This window comes from Salmo salar, chromosome ssa16, assembly GCF_905237065.1.
Source record: "Salmo salar chromosome ssa16, Ssal_v3.1, whole genome shotgun sequence".
In the NCBI taxonomy this organism is placed as follows: Eukaryota; Metazoa; Chordata; class Actinopteri; order Salmoniformes; family Salmonidae; genus Salmo; species Salmo salar.
In genome coordinates, this window is record NC_059457.1 from 36718120 (window position 1) to 36730133 (window position 12014).

General features: G+C 40.7%; 1 long non-coding RNA gene across 1 annotated transcript; it reads left to right on the forward strand.

Annotated features, from left to right (window-relative positions):
- The first annotated feature begins 9097 nt into the window (after nucleotides 1-9097).
- Nucleotides 9098-10775, forward strand: LOC106573626 (uncharacterized). The gene is made up of 4 exons (XR_001321391.2): nucleotides 9098-9218; nucleotides 9685-9767; nucleotides 9888-9949; nucleotides 10068-10775. It is a non-coding gene; the product is annotated as an uncharacterized lncRNA (long non-coding RNA).
- Nucleotides 10776-12014: the final 1239 nt, after the last annotated feature.

A 12014-nucleotide genomic window follows, 5' to 3' on the forward strand; every position in this document is an offset into this window, starting at 1 on the left:
ACATCCAACACATAATAAGGGCTGGAGTCGAGGACATCCAACACATAATAAGGGCTGGAGTCGAGGACATCCAACACATAATAAGGGCTGGAGTCGAGGACATCCAACACATAATAAGGGCTGGAGTCGAGGACATCCAACACATAATAAGGGCTGGAGTTGAGGACATCCAACACATAATAAGGGCTGGAGTCGAGGACATCCAACACATAATAAGGGCTGGAGTCGAGGACATCCAACACATAATAAGGGCTGGAGCCGAGGCTATACAACACGTAATACCACTCAATATTGAACATTATATTTGTAAGGTCCCTCAATCGAGTAGTGAATTTCAAGCACAGCTTCAACCACAAAGACCAGGGAGGTTTTTCAATGCCTCGCAAAGAAGGTCACCAATTGGTAGATGTGTGTAAACATTTAAAAAGCAGATGTTGAATATCCCTTTGAGTTATTAATTAGGCTTTAGATTGTGCATTAATACACCCAGTCACTTCAAAGATGCAGGCGTCCTTCCTAACTCAGTTGCCGGATAGGAAGGAAACTGCTCAGAGATTTCACCATGAGGGTAATGGTGATTTTAAAACAGCTACAGAGTTTAATGATTGTGATATGAGAAAACTGAGGATGGATCAACAACATTGTAGCTACTCGACAATACTAACTTTAATGACAGAGTGAAAAGAAGGAAGCCTGTACAGAATACAAATATTCCAAAACATGCATCCTGTTTGCACTTAATACTGCAAAATAATTGGCAAAGAAATACATTTTTTGTCCTGAATACAAAGCATTATGTTTGGGGCAAATCCAACACAACTGAGTACCACTCTTCATATTTTCAAGCATGGTAGTGTCTGCATCATGTTATGGGTATGCTTGTCATTGGGAAGGACTAAGGAGTATTTTGTAGGATAAAAAGAAACAGAATACAGCTATAAGCACAGGTTAAAATCCTAGAGGAAAACCTGGTTGTGTGCTTTCCAACAGACACTGGGTGACAAATTCACATTTCAGCAGGACAATAACCTAAAACACAAGGCCAAATATACACTGGACTTGTTTACCAAGACGAAATTGAATGTTCATGAATGGCCTAGTTACAGTTTTGACGTAAAATCGGCTCTTAGAGACTTCCCCAAAAAGACTCACAACTGCAAACGCTGCCAAAGGTGCTTCTACAAAGTATTGACTCAGGGGTGTGAATATTTATTTGAATTAGATATCTGTATTTATTTATTTTTTATTTATGTTTTTACTTGTCATTATGGGGTATTGTGTGTAGATGGGAATTATTTTATTTTTTAAAATTTAGGCTGTAACAACAAAATGTGGTAAAAGTCAAGGGGTACTGTATGAATACTTTCTGAAGGCAATTTAGTTTACATAAGCAGAGGCCCCTTCAATAGTAATGTAAAAATCCCTGTCAATACAATCACAAACATTTATTACCAGCAACATAACTGCTGATTCAGGGTTTCAGACATACAGTATATTCTGCCACAACAGTGTGAACGTACATTAATTATGAATGTGGTTATCTACATCCCCATGAATCCTAGTTCGGTCTTCTAAATTAGGATGATGTAGTACTGTGTTATGTTGATCTAGAGCCGAGGAGAAGGGCATAAACAAATCAAATTGTATTGATCACATACACATACATACATATGTTATTGCGGGTGAAGCAAAATGCTTGTCTTTCTAGCTCCAACAGTGCAGTAGTATCTAACAATTCACAACAACAAAAGTGTTGCATCCGCTGGAACACAGAACATGTCATGCCAGTGTTGTCTGTTGATTTGTCTTTGATCCACATTTAGAGGACACAGCTATTGTGACATACTCCATTATGAAGGATAAGCAGTGTGTGCTTCCCCTCTGATGATTACACATCAATACCACTCACACAGAGTATCATGTAACCTAACAAATTATTCAGTTAACATGCTTTGTTCTACTAACACAGCACACCTTCTTCCCATCTCAGACTCAAACTGAAGCAGTTCAACTTAAAAAGTTAAACATAGGCACCTTGCAGTGCTGTATACAAAAGAGCCCATGGTGCTAACTGATTTGAGTGGTGAAAAATAAATTATCTTGCCGATTTCACATGAAAAATGTGATTTATTTCAGCACATTTGAACAGGGGTCATAAAGTTGTTCCTCTCTGCTGTGGCTGTTGTTTTTTCTGTGGGATATAAAGCAGGACTCTGGACAGATCAATGACCACACACACTCTCACATAGAGGAGCTCATCAGAGGTACAGGGAGTCATGTTAAACTCTCTGGGATAGGGGGCGGTATTTTCACGTCCGGATGAAAAGCGTGTCCAAAGTAAACTGCCTGCTACTCAGGCCCAGACGCTAGGATATGCATATTATTAGTAGATTTGGATAGAAAACACTCTAAAGTTTCTAAAGGTATTTGAATAATGTCTGTGAGTATAACAGAACTGATTTGGCAGGCAAAACCCCGAGCACAATCCATCCAGGGAATTGTTGTTGTTGTTGAGGTCAATCTGTTTTCCATTGGCTTTCTATGGCAAGCCCGTTTTAATAGAAATATGCTTGTAGTTCCTCTAGCTTCCACTAGATTTCAACAGTCTTTAGAAATTGGTTGATGTTTTTCTTTTGAGAAATGAAGAGGTAGCCATTTCCTTTCTGGGTGGATAGCGAAGTGGACTGTTTTGGTTGAGGCGCGTGACCTGAAGCTCGCTCCACTTTCATTTTATCCGCTATTGAACGCAGTTTATCCCGTCTTAAATTTTATTGATTATTTACGTTTTAAAATACCTAAAGTTGGATTAGGAAAGTTGTTTGAAATGTTTGGACAACGTTTACAGGTAACTTATTGGATATTTTGTAGTCATGCTGGGTGAGTTGGAACCGGTGTTTTTCTGAATCAAACGCGCCAAATAAATGTACATTTTGGAGATATAACGACGGACTTAATCGAACAAAAGGACCATTTGTGATGTTTATGGGACATATTGGAGTGCCAACAGAAGAAGCTCTTCAAAGGTAAGGCATGAATTATATCGTTATTTCTGAGTTTTGTGTCGCGCCTGGCGGGTTGAAATATGATTGTCATGTGTTTGTTTGATGGGGTGCTGTCCTCAGATAATCGCATGCTTTGCTTTCGCCGTAAAGCCTTTTTGAAATCTGACATGGTGGCTAGATTAACAAGAAGTTAAGCTTTAATTTGGTGTATTGCACTTGTGAATGTATGAAAGTTAAATATTTCAAAGATTTATTTTGGAATTTCGCGCTCTGCAATTTCAACGGATGTTGTCAAATCGTTCCCGCTGACGGGATTTGATCCATAACAATTAAGGCCCTTTGTGAGGCTCGGCTCATAACCACAGGTTAGCCCTGTGGAGCCCCACTTATCGACTAGCTTGTTGTTCTGAAACCCAGCTGAGTGTGTCATTGTTAGCCCTCAGGGATGTGGTTGAGATGCAGCCATACAGAACTGTAGATCTCCATATGGGCAATAACAGCCTATAGTGTACAGTCTGAACACGAAAGGCAGCAAAAAGGGGAATCTGGCAGTATTGCGTTTTCAATACCATGCTAGGGAAAGGCTTTGAGGGCACAGTTCACTACTGTACATACTGTACATTCACATACTGTACATTACTGATAAGCCTCTTCCTATTCCCCATATGTTTTACTTCGCATGTGATCGAATAACTGCATGTTTCAGAATTCTTAGTCAGAATCCATGCTGGGAGCAGGGAGCTCTGTAATTGACTGTGTGGTGCTTCACCCTGCATGGATGTGTAGCTATCAGCAGGTTGATATGGAACCTGTCCAATTTCCCAGCAGTCTCTCTCTGTGGAGCTCATGTCATCTCATTATCTCACAGTTGTTTGCCGAACAACAGAGAGATTAATGTAATACGGAGGAATGAGAAGGTTTAGGCCCTTTTCTTTAAACCTCATAAGAAATGGATAAGTAAACATACCTTGGTTTGCATCTGTTCTGTATAGACAGATACAGGAAATGCTATCCCAAGCTATTTGCATAACTATAGCTCATGTGGGGAATGGAGGACTGCACAGGGAGGATAACAGTGAAACTGGACGCTAGCAGAATGGGAAGGGAAGGGGAGCGAGACAGTCAAACCACCAGGGTTCCAGAGTCTGAGAGCAGGCTCAGGGCAGTAGACTGTTCTTCATCAGGAGACACAGAGACACTCAGCCCGGACCCCAAAGCTCACAGCTCAGAGCTGATGCCAGCAATCCAGTATGTGGGCTGGGAACGACGGGTCGGAAATGCCACCAGTGTCACTGTGGGTCAGACTCTGTTTACCAATGGATGGACAATAAATGCCACTCAGTAAGAAGAGCACTGACTGGCTGGTGCTGGGATTGTTGATATAAGCACTTCTAAACTATTACTAAATGAAGCACACACGCAGGTCCGCATGCACGCACAAACACACACACTGCCCTCATTTGGGCCTGCGATTCAATGTGTCAGTGTGTGTTTGTAAAGCATTATAAAAAACACGTTTTTGTATATTATGATTAGTTAAACTGTCTTTCGTACAACAAAATCTATTAAGGACTTCAGGCTGGTAAAATTGAGTGAGAACGTCAGGTGTTCAAACTCCCCCATGCTGCCAAAGGCAGTAATGATTACTTTCCATTTGCACAGTAAGACAGTGCCAATACATATGCCCCCTGCCATGATCCAACTCCATTAAACATGAGTAACCTAGCTACTTCCTTCTAAATGAGCTGCTGGGGAAAGTTCTGATGAATGTAGGTTCAGCATGTTCCTTCACTCTCTGCCCGGCGGACTCTTGCTTTAAGGCACACATTTAATTACAAATCTGAGCCAGGCAAACTTATGCAAATTGTTGAATTTGTGCCGACCCGAAAAAGTTCAGCTTCATAAGAAATTCAGTTTTAGAAAATGGAAACCTCTCTTGCTCATTGAGGGGAAAAACAGTTATTTCTTAGCTACTGTGAAATGTTAATTAAATACAGTCTCAAATAGCCACCTGTCCCTTGTAATAGCAGGGCAATGGCACACATTTCAGCAAATAAATGCCTGTTTCAAATAAAACGCAGGGTCTAAATTAATTGGTTACAAGGTTAACATGAATTACAATGAATTGTTTTCAATGTTTAATGCTTGATTTGTTACATTCAATAATTCTGTAATAATTCAAAAAGATTATGGCAATCATCTGTTTTTATCACCAGTAAGAAACTGCTAGCCATTGCATGCTAACATCTGCTAGCTAACTGGCAAGCACAAAAACAGTTAACAACTTCAGGAGTACAGAACCATAGAAATTGGCCGATCGCCCTACAGTGGCAAAAGTAAGACCTGCCAAAAATGCACAGTCAAAGAGGAGAATAATTATTTTAAAGGAAAATATATATTTTGAAATAGAGGCATACTAAGACAAAAGAAACGTGACAACGTGTGTAAATGATAACACATTAGTGCAGGACATTAAAAATGCTAGAAGTGAAGGCAGGAAATAAACAATTAACTATGCAAATAAGCAAAAGCTATGTGCATTAGGAAGTAGACGCCTGGCTCAAAGAGAAGCCTGTCTCTTATAATCACCATGTGTTTTCAGTGATTTGAGCAAATAAACACCCTGACTATTAATTGAAGTTTAAGGTACAGTGCATTCAGACCCCTTCCCTTTTCCACATTTTGTTACATTACAGCCTTATTCAACAACAAAAAAATACCCTCATCAATCGACACACTATACCCCATAATCACAAAGCGAAAAGGTTGGAGTCCACCTGTGGTAAATTGAATTGAATGGACATGATTTGGAAAGTCACACACCTGTCTATATAAGGTTCCAGAGTTCACAGTACATGTCAGAGCAAAAACCAAGCCATAAGGTCGAAGGAATTGTCCGTAGCTCCGAGACAGGATTTCTGCAGCATTGAATGTCCCCAAGAACACAGTGGCCTCTGTCATTCTTAAATGGAAGAAGTTTGGAACCACTAAGACTCTTCCTAGAACTGACTGCCCGGCCAAACTGAGCAATTGGGGGAGAAGAGCCTTGGTCAGGGGGTTGACCAAGAACCCGATGGTCACTCTGAAAGAGCTCCAGAGGTCCTTTGTGGAGATGGGAGAACCTTCCAGAAGGACAACCATCTCTGCAGCACTCCATCAATCAGGCCTTTATGGTAGAGTGGCCAGACTGATGTTTGCCAAAAGGCACCTAATGGATTCTCAGACCATGTGAAACAAGATTCTCTGGTCTGATGAAACCAAGAATAAAATCTTTGGCCTGAATGCCAAGCGTCACGTACAGAGGAAACCTGGCACCATCCCTACGGTGAAGCATGGTGGTGGCAGCATCATGCTGTGGGGATGTTTTTCAGGGGAAGGGACTGGGAGACTAGTCAGGATCGAGGGAAAGATGAACGGAGCAAAGTACAGAGAGATCCTTGATGAAAACCTGCTCCAGAGCACACTCAGGACCTCAGACTGGGGCGAAGGTTCACCTTCCAACAGGACAATGACCTTAAGCACACAGCAAAGACAACAAGTCTCTGAATGTCCTTGAGTGGCCCAGCCAGAGCCCGGACTTGAAAGCAATCGAACATCTCTGGAGAGGCCTGAAAATAGCTGTGCAGGGACGCTCCCCCTCCAATCTGACAGAGCTTGAGAGGATCTGCAGAGAAGAATGGGAGAAACTCCCCAAATACAGGTGTGCCAAGATTGTAACGTCCTACCCAAGAAGACTCAAGGCTGTAATCGCTGCCAAAGGTGCTTCAACAAAATACTGAGTAAATGTTCTGAATACTTATGTACATGTAATATTTCCGTTTTACATTTTTAATACATTTGCATACATTTCTAAAAACCTGTTTTTGCTTTGTCATTATGGGATATTGTGTGTAGATTATTGAGGATAAAAAACTATTGAATCAATTTTAGAACAAGGCTGTAACATAACAAAATGTGAAAAAAGTCAAAGGATCTGAATACTTTCTGAATGCACTGTATATGACAAAAATAATGTCTGAGTCTATAAGCAACAATACACCTTCTATTTTGTGCTCTTGGCTTTATGGTGGTGCTACAGTATGCCTTTTAACAGTACTAGGAAGCACAGAAGGCTGCTGAGGGGAGGACGGCTCATGATAATGGCCAGAACGGAATGGAGTGAATGGCATCCATGTATTTGATGCCATTCAACTAATTTAGCTCCAGTCATCAAGCCAGTCCTCCCCAATTAAGATGCCACCAACCTCCTGTACTAGGAAGTCACTTCTGCCTCTCCCAAGTTAGGCTACACTTTGCTAACTCATGAGACACAATCAGCTTAGTTAACACTTAAACTGCTGGGCCTCGCTACCCCCTTAACTACGCCAACGTGCAGCCATTTTGACTGCATCATTCTAACAGTCTAATAATTACATTTCATATATGCTGAGTGTACAAAACATTAGGAACACCTGATCTTTCCATTAATTTAATTTGTTAAATCCACTTCAATCAGTGTAGATGAAGGGGAGGAGACAGATTAAAGAAGGATTTCTAAGCCTTGAGACAATTGAGACATGGATTGTGTATGTAGAAGAATGGGCGAGACAAAAGATTTAAGTGCCTTTGAACAGGGTATGGTAATAGGTGCCAGGAACACCGGTTTGTGTCAAGAACTGCAATGCTGCTGGGTTTTTCACGCTCAACAGTTTCCCGTGTGTATGAAGAATGGTCTACCACACAAAGGACATCCAGCAAACTTGACACAACTGTGGGAAGCATTGGAGTCAACATGGGCCAGCATCTCTGTCGAACACGTTCGACACCTTCTAGAGTCTATGCTCCAACGAATTGAGTCTATTCTGAGGGCAAAAGGGGGGGTTGTAACTCAATATTAGGAAAGTGTTCTTAATGTTTTGAACACTCAGTGTATGCTATCAAAAAAAATAACCCTTTGGTTGTGTTTACAAAGATCTTGGGTAACAGAATACGAAGACAATTTTTTTCAAAGAACAGAATAGCATTTTTATTTTTTTATTTCACCTTTATTTAACCAGGTAGGCTAGTTGAGAACAAGTTCTCATTTACAACTGCGACCTGGCCAAGATAAAGCAAAGCAGTGCGACACAAACAACAACACAGAGTTACACATGGAATAAACAAACATGCAGTCCAACAGAAAAAAAGTCTATATACAGTGTGTGCAAATGAGGTAAGATAAGGGAGGTAAGGCAATAAATAGGCCATAGTGGCGAAATAATAATTACAATTTAGCAATTAAACACTGGATTATTTAGTTGGAGTGTTTAATTTAACTGGAGTGTTTAATTTATATTTACATTAGTTACATTAGTTTCAGAGGAGGCTGCTGACTTGAAAAACTGAGGAGGACGGGAGACCCACGGTATAGGCACAGAACGCACGGAGACGTCAAAGTGTATTTCAAAAATCGTCAAAGAGTCATTATTTTAACATAAAGCATTTAATAAAAGACATTTATAGTACAATATTATAGGGAATGAGAGGGCAACTTATACCGTTTAAGGAAGGGATCACAGCAGTGATTGAATGAGGGTATGAGGCATGAGTTGAGGTGGTCAGAGGCTTGACCTCAGTGCAGGACAGGACTTTACTGGGAAGACAAAAAAACAATAACACAACACACTACACAGTTAGACAAAAGAACTAAGAATGAGTTTGTTCAAGCAAGGAGTAAAATCATTGATGTGTAATAATGTGATTGTGTTTGTGTATGTGATTGACTACATACAGTAATGAGAGAAAATTGATAGGGGTACTCACAGTGCTTAGAGAGGAAACATTAAATGTAACAGTGGATGAGCGGGCAGATGAGTCTTGGCTTCAGTTCATGTCAGGAGAGAGTTGACATTGGTAGTGGAGTGCAGGGACGTCGCTAGGCCTATTATAGGGGGGCATTAGCCCCCCTAAAATATTCATTACCCCCCCTAAATAAATCAATATATCAGTCAATATATTTTCTCTGTGATTTTTTTTTCTTCGTCAACCGTTCCATCGCATCTTAAACTTCTTACCTGGCGGGCACTAGGACCTGGGGGGGCTGCTGCACGCGCTAGTGACAGTTAGGTCAACTTGAAACTAACATTTTGGTTAACGTTAGCTACTGCTGTGGCTTGAGGCTGCTAGCTAACAGTAAACTGACAGGAAAAGGCTCTGACAGGACGGATTCATGCAGATAGGCTACGATGTGAATTGGAGGTAAGTTAGAACAGAGAGAGAGAGTTCACTACTATAGACTTTGGTCATAATCAAAGCTATGTTGACCAATGTTAACCATTTTATGTGAGGCTGCTTGTAAGTTACAGTGTAACAGACGTTGCGAGCTAGCTAACGGTAACGTTAACTGTGTCTTTTAATTAAATTTGACATAAGTTATGTGGCGATGATATCTAGTTAAAGTTGTATTTAATGTGGTTTTGTTATCTGTGCCAGGATATAAATGAGACAGATGATATCTAGTTAACATTGTATTTAATGTAGTTTTGCTATCTGTGCCAGGCTATAAATGAGACAGATGACGTAACATCATGCACATATCTTTTCATACTAAATTGCTTTCTTTCAGTAGGCCATTGCAAAACAATTATCAGTAGGTAATGTGTGGAAAAGGTGACATAGTGTTGATCCCAATGTCATTGTATTATCCTCAATTTCTCAACTGTAGGCTAGCTAACGACTAATGTTAGATGGATATATGGAAATTCTTCAAGAGAGGCAGTGCCAGCAGCTCTGCCGAAGGCCAATCCGGTGAGAAATTAAGATTTTACCAGTTTAAACAAACAAATTAAAACTTAAACTGATTAATCACCTATTAAGCCTTGAGTTATTGTACATATGAGTTTAATAACAATACATGTCAAAACACAGCAGACAAGAATGAGGGAAAGAAACTGGAGGCTGACAGGGCTGAGGGAGCATGGCTGATGAAGGTTAGTGATATACAAAGCAAGAAGATGTTTAAGCTTTCAGTTAAATTTGTACAGCATATGACAGCATATGTCTTACTTTTGTTAGGCATAAATAAATGATGTTCATGATATCTTAAAGGGTCATGCAGAAAGAGGCTTCTATGCAAGGCAGAGATAAACATGCGAGCTGTATAAGTGAGAGAGAGCAAGCATGCCCAGAGAAAGAGGGACAAGAAACAGATCCAGAGAGAAAGGGACAACAAACAGATCCAGAAAGGGAGGGAGAACAAACTGTTCCAGACAGGTAGGGACAACAAACAGATCTAGACAGGTAGGGAGAACAAACAGATCCAGAGAGAGAGGGACAACAAACAGATCCAGAGAGGGAGGGAGAACAATCCGATCCAGACAGGGAGGGATAACAAACTGTTCCAGACAGGTAGGGACAACAAACAGATCTAGACAGGTAGGGAGAACAAACAGATCCAGAGAGGGAGGGACAACAAACAGATCTAGACAGGGAGGGACAACAAACTGATCCAGAGAAAGAAAGTAATCAAGCCGCTGCAGCAACACCTTGAAATGAGAGAGCTATTTGGGTGACAAAGACACTGGGCCCAGACAAGTGAAGCTGAATAACTACCCACACGAAAGTTTCGATACACAGAAAAGGGCATTTCAGCACTGCTGGTTTGAGAAATACAATTGGGTAGAGTACTCTGTCCACAAAAACGCAGCTTTCTGCTTTCCATTTAGAGTTTTTGGCAAAAACATTACATTTGATGATTTTTGTCAGCAATGGCTGCAAAAATTTGAAAAAAGCTTTGTTTATCCTCTCTGGGCTAGGCGGGACGAATTCGTCCCACCTACGTAACAGCCTGTGGCGCGATTTTCAAAACCTTAAAAATCCTATTACTTCAATTTCTCAAACATATGACTATTTTACAGCTATTTAAAGACAAGACTCTCGTTAATCTAACCACACTGTCCGATTTCAAAAAGGCTTTACAACGAAAGCAAAACATTAGATTATGTCAGCAGAGTACCAAGCCAGAAATAATCAGACACCCATTTTTCAAGCCAGCATATAATGTCACCAAAACCCAGAAGACAGCTAAATGCAGCACTCACCTTTGATGATCTTCATCAGATGACAACCCTAGGACATTATGTTATACAATACATGCATGTTTTGTTCAATCAAGTTCATATTTATATCAAAAACCAGCTTTTTACATTAGCATGTGACGTTCAGAACTAGCATACCCCCGCAAACTTCCGGGGAATTCGCTAACATTTTACTAAATTACTCACGATAAACGTTCACAAAAAGCATAACAATTATTTTAAGAATTATAGATACAGACCTCCTCTATGCACTCGATATGTCCGATTTTAAAATAGCTTTTTGGTGAAAGCACATTTTGCAATATTCTAAGTACATAGCCCAGGCATCACGAGCTCGCTATTTAGACACCCTGCAAGTTTAGCACTCACCATAATCATATTTACTATTATAAAAGTTTGATTACCTTTTGTTGTCTTCGTCAGAATGCACACCCAGGACTGCTACTTCAATAACAAATGTTGGTTTGGTCCAAAATAATCCATCGTTATATCCAAATAGCGGCGTTTTGTTCGTGCGTTCCAGACACTATCCGAAATAGTAAAGAAGTGTCGAGCGCATGGCGCAATTCGTGACAATAAAATTCTAAATATTCCATTACCGTACTTCGAAGCATGTCAACCGCTGTTTACGCCATTTTTCTCGTAGAAAAGCGATAATATTCCGACAGGGAATCTCCTTTTCGGCAAACAGAGGAAAAAATCCCAAAGGCTGGGGCGGTCGGGTCACGCGCCTAAGCCCAGTGTCCCTTGATCGGCCACTTGAGAAAGGCGATAATGTGTTTCAGCCTGGGGCTGGAATGACGACATTCTGTTTTTTCCCGGGCTCTGAGCGCCTATGGACGACGTGGGAAGTGTCACGTTAGAGCAGAGATCCTTAGTAAATGATAGAGATGGAAAAGAAGTTCAAGAAATGGTCAGACAGGCCACTTCCTGTAAAGGAATCTCTCAGGTTTTGACC